Genomic DNA, 6,000 nt, shown 5'->3' with positions numbered 1-6,000 from the left:
CCAGCACAGGACCCTACCCAAAGAAATATTTTGCGGGTTCTCGCTGCCTCCTGAGGTCTTGCCTCTTTTCCCCAAGTCCATAGTCACAATGAAAGATCCTGCTGCTCCTGGATGGAGCTGTAGAGAAGCCTGTCCAAAGACAATTTTCATTTCAAAGTTCAAACATAAAAAGCACTCCCTTGCTGGGTAAATGAAGTCACTGTTTTCTTGTTAAATTCAGGTCTATTGAAGAGAGGCTGGAGAATAAAACTGGCAGAGAGATTGGGGAGATAGGGAGTGGAAAACAAACTTCTGGCAGATTTTTTTTTAATTTTCAATTTTCAGCTAAGCTTAATTTGGTAGAGTAAATGCATGGTCTTTTCCCAAGATGCATTGAGAAAGGTGAATAGTGGGGAGGGCTTGTTTAGTAATAAGATCTGATATCTGTGACCCTTGATCTAATTTCATGGGCTAATTAAACTGATTAATCCAGTACCCAAACCACTCCAGTAGTCGGACTGCAACTGTGGGGAAAGCCATAAGCATTCATCTTTCTTCTGTAAAGAAGTGAAAGTTCAACTTCCTGGAGCCCAATATCTATAAAGTAGCTATCTTTTTGCTTTTTTGCTACTCTGGAAAACTAAATTTTAAAAAAGGCTGAACATTTTTCATAATGGGCAGGAGGCAGATTCTACCTTCCTTGATTTCCTCAGTCTGCTTTGGATCTGAGCTGTCTCTTCTACAACAAGCAGAAATAATTCTAATGGTTGAATGATTCTAATAGTAGAATTCAGCTACTTAGTTCCCTGGAAAAGAACAGTCTTCCTTTCTCTGAGGATATCCACACTGTCAGGTGGTTTTAGGAGGACCCTGCAGAAGAAAGGAGAAAAGATGGCCAGGAGAAAAGTAGGAGAGCAGAAAAGAAAAGGGGACAATTGTGAGACAGATTGTACATCTAGTGACCTTACCGTCCAGAAAGGAAATAAAGATTATTTTCATTTTTACAAACAATCTCTGAGACTCAGTTGAGGTTTAAGCCCTGAAATTTTGAGGACACCTATTTATTACCCCTCAGATAAACAACAGCAAACCCCTTCCACTATCATTTAACTCTTTTCCCTGGTGTTAGCAAGAGGAGACCTCTAATCAGGGTCTCAGGACTCCGGAGAACATTCATTATTTCAACTGTTCTTGTATAGGCACAAGTATACAAGAACATTTCTTCTTGTTGACTGAACCCAGTCTTCCAAGGGATGTGAGGGAAATATAGAAACACACACACTCACACACACGGAGAGGGGAAGAGAGAAGAGGAGCAGGAGAGGGAGACTGGGGGGATTGGACCAAGGCTGACTGAAATCCTAATACTCAATGCAGTCAACTACGATGATGTACTGGACCACAGGGAGACAATAATCCACTAGTTTTCCAGCTCTACTTTACTTCCCTTAATGCTTAAACCCTAGTCCCTAATGTTAAAATACTCTGGGTGGTAGCAAAGAAGAACAAGAGAACAGCGTAAGACCTGCTTCCATTTGGGAATAGATCCAGCTCTCTTCATTTCCATTACATGGAATTAGGACTCAAAAGAGGGTGGGAGAGGGGCAGAGAGACAGGAATGCATGGACCTGTTCCCACTATAATCTCTGTATCAACTATCAATGAGGCCAAATATACTAAAGACAAAGAAAAAAGACCAGTAGAGACAGAGAAATCTCCTTCCTCCTGGTTGGACTCTGGATCTCCCTGTTTTAACAGCACAGGAGAGAATACCTCATCCATAAATTATACTGTGATTCCCTCTAGTGAACTAGGCCAATTGGTGATTTGAAACTGACTAAAAGCAGTAGTGTCCTTCTTTTTTAAGAATATTACATGAGGGAAAAATGAAAAAGCAAAACAGGAGAGAAAATACTCTGGATAGAACCATGACATGGTATTATGTAGAGAAAAATAGGAAAATTGAAGGGACAATAAAAGTGGAAGAAATGTGTCTGAATGTTCAGAATACAATTTGGAAGTGGGCAGGACACATACTGTTTCAAATATCACAGCCTCAAAGATAGTGTGAAATAGTGGAAAAAGCACAGGCTTTGGAGTAAAAAAGGACTTCTGGTTCTGAATGTGTGGTAAACACATATTCCATTTTACTTCATCTGTTAATCACACACACACACACACACACACACACACAGGCCTGGAAAAAAAAACACATGAGCCATTTGTAGAATACTCTGAAAGGTATATAAAAAGACTGGCCAGGAGACTTGGGACTTGATAAAGAAGTGCTACTCTGGGGTGAAGCCTGTGGGCAGAGTTCTGACTTCCACTCCATCCCTAAAATAACTAGATGATACCCTTCCTCCTGCCCAGTCAGAACCATGGACACTGTGGGGTGGAGTCCTGTCTTTTGGGTAATACAGAAGTTGAATAGACCCAAATGGTATTTCATGGACTTTAAACACTAGATTTGACATTTAAGCCATAAAAGGGATCCAGGACATGAATTCTGAACCTAAATAGGCTGACTATCTACTTGTTATGGACTGAATGTGTGTGTCACTCTCAAATTCATACATTGAAACCCTGCTCCCTAATGCTATGATATTAGGAGTTGGGCCCTTTGGGAGATCATTGGGATGAGATGAAGTCATGAGGATGGAGTTATTATGAATGGGATTGTAAGAGTCAAGAGAGCACTTGTTTCCTCTCTCTGCTCTCTGTCACTTTGAAGTTGGTAGTCTGCATCCTGAAGGAGGATTCTCACCAGAATCTGACCATGCTGGCACCCTGATCTCAGACTTCTAGCTTCCAAAACTGTGAGAAATACATTTCCGTTGTTTATAAGCCACCTACTTTATGATGTTTTGTTATAACAGCACAAGCTAAGACACTGATAAAATAGATGATTAGACAGGAACTAGAGTCTTATAATAGTAAAGATGTCCATGACATGGTCCAAATCATTCAGTATACCAGAAACAGAAAAATCTCAACTTCCATGAGAAAAGCCGATCAACAGACACCAATACTAAGATGCCATACAAGGATTGAAAGACAGTCATAATAAAGATGTTTCAATGAGCAATTACACTTTTGAAATAATAACAATAAATCTCCATAAATAAATAGTAAACATCAATAAGAATCAAATGAAATTCTGAAAAATAACTGGAATAGAATAAAAAGTGCCTGAGTCTGATGCATCCTGCTTAATAATCTTGTGATTCTGTGAAAATGGCAATGTCTTAGAATTCTAGCTTTATAAATTGTCCTCTCTGAGCTAGGGTGTCAGCACTGTGTAAAATGAGGATAATGCATAATGTCTCTTGGAGCGATGGCAAAAAAGTAATGCTACAAACAATAATTTTAAAAGTATACTAATTACCAATTGTTATGAAACAAACTGCCCCCAAATTTGGCTGCTTTAAACAAAAACAAAAACAAGTTTTTGTTTTTGTTTTGTTTTGTTTTGTTTTTTTGCTTTGCTTATGAATGTAAAATCATGCAAAAGCTTCACAGGAATAGACTGTCTCTGCTCCATTTGGCTTCAGCTGGAGTGACTAGAAGGTGAGAACTGGAACTGTACAAAAGATCGCTCATGCACATTACAGCTGGCACTTGGGCTGGGGAGACTCAACTGGGTGAAAGTTGGGACTTCTTGTGAATTCTCCATGAGATCTCTCCAGCTTGGCAGTTTCAGAGCAAATGGACTTTGTATGCATAAGCTCAAGACTCTCAGGGAAAGCAGAAGAAATCTGCCTCATCTTTTATGATTTAGCATCAGGAGTCATGCAGCACACATCTGCTGTCATCCCAGACATACTCATATTCAAAAGGAGGGTGTATTGACTCCATTTCTGGAAAGGAACATAGACAAAACATTGTAATAGGAGCATATGAGTTGGGATATAGTCATGTGATCACTTTGGAAAACATAATCTGCCACCAAGTCCTTTGTCTAATATTGTAAATCATGAATTGGCAAACTACACTTGACAGCTAAGCCTGGCCCCCTGGCTGATTTTGCGAGTAAAGCTTTATTGGAACACACTCAAGACCATTTATTTACATATGTCTATTGCTGTTTTTTGTGTTATAGTAGCAGAATTGAGTATTTGTGACACATACTGTCTAGCCAAAACCTAAAATATTTATTGTCTAGGCCAAAAAAAGTTCACTGATCCCTGTTGTAGACAATGTCAACATCCTCTTAGAATCTGCTACCTGATTCTGAGAGTCTTCATAACACTTTCTCCATATTCTATTGGATTCAGAATTATTTGCATGAATGTCTAAGGTAATTCTTACCTTAGAATCTCTGCTCTTGATGCTTAAAGTATTTTCCTATAATTCTTCGAGTGGGTGGCTTCTTCTCAGTCAGAGGTCTCAGCTCCTATACAATCTTCTAAGAAAGACTTTGTCTACCCAATCTAAAGTACCTCCCTACACTCACTCCCAATTACACTATCCTGCTGTGTTTCATTCTCTTCCTAACATTTGTCGCAATAGGAAATTATCACATTTACTACCACTCACTCTTTACTACAGTATAAGTTTCATAATGGTGGGTAACATATATGTTTCTTGTTTGTGTGTTTTGTTTTGTTTGTTTTTAGAGTACTCCTGGAACACTGGGTTCTCAGTACCAGTGGAATTGAAAAAAAAAAAAAAAAGGTTTACCCCCAACAAACTGTAAGTAGTTTTAAAGCAGTGTTATATTAATTTTTATGTCTTGAGTACTCAGCAGAGTAAAAGACTCATAAAGTGTGCACTACAAATAGCTTCCAAGTACAGGGTCAGATGACAGACTTCTTAGAGTCTGCATCACAGTGGATTCTAAAGAACATTCCAAAAGTCTCTGGTTATTTTCTGTGAGCTTATCTCCTCATTTATGTCAAAAGCTGTTTGAGGACAGAGATTATCTACTTCTGGGTATTTAGAGTGACATCTGGGAGTTAATGAGCATTTATCCACCCACATGTCACCATACACAAATGATGATTACAGCAGGACAATGGCCAGTGAACAGAATCCAGCCACAGTGAAAGGAGGAGCCAAGTGAGGAATGAGCTAGGACAAGATCATAAACAACCTCCTAGAGGAGATGAGACTTCAGAAGCATTTGGAAACTCTCGGGGGTCTAGAAAGAAAGAATTTAGGAAGAAAGATCATGTGCAGAGGAATAGCATTTTATATCTCATACTCATGTGCCACATATTATGCTTACTGTTTATTATATGTGTTATACCATTTATTTCTCACATCAATCAGATGAGAGGTAAGAATTACATCTTTCCTTAAAGAAGGAAACAAAATTTGAGAGACATTTACAACTCAGGTCGGTCTGATAATAAATAGTAATAACAATCACTATGTGCCAGACATTGTCCTGGCAATTTCTGTATGTTATCTCACTTAACCACAGAATATCCTATTATTATCCTCAATTCTACAAATAAGGAAAATGAACCACGGAGCATAAGTAAATTGCTCAAGTTTGCTTATGACAGAGCCAAAGTTCAAACCCAAACAGTCTGTCTCCAGAGTCTCATGTTTCTAACCACCATTTACTCTTTGGGGGCTCCAACATTTCTTCTTGCCCTTCACGGTGTCCTTACTAATACCTCTATGGTCATCATCATTGTAAATATTTCTTTATGTTAAAATTTAACTTAACAATAAAATATAGAGTCAGAAGTGGTGCTATGAAGACAAGTAAGTCTGGACAAGTAAGATGGGCTTATAACTTGGAGGAGCTCAAGGGCTATATCTGGAATTATTTTGATAGTTACCCAAAGGAAGTTAAAGAGCTAGCAAAAATTTTTTTGCAAAGGATAGGGAACCCAGAAGGTAAACTTTTAATTTTTTTTGTAATTCTAGGTGAGACTGGTATTGAAATATGTATGCAAGACCAATTTAGACCTGTGTCTGGACCTCACAGCAGATTCAAATTTCACCAAATGGATGATAGCAGATCGGCTAGAGGAGACATGTAAACCTATCTTTGAACATTGGGTT

This window comes from Canis lupus, chromosome 3, assembly GCF_003254725.2.
Source record: "Canis lupus dingo isolate Sandy chromosome 3, ASM325472v2, whole genome shotgun sequence".
In the NCBI taxonomy this organism is placed as follows: Eukaryota; Metazoa; Chordata; class Mammalia; order Carnivora; family Canidae; genus Canis; species Canis lupus.
Note: the sequence above shows the minus strand (reverse complement) of the source record.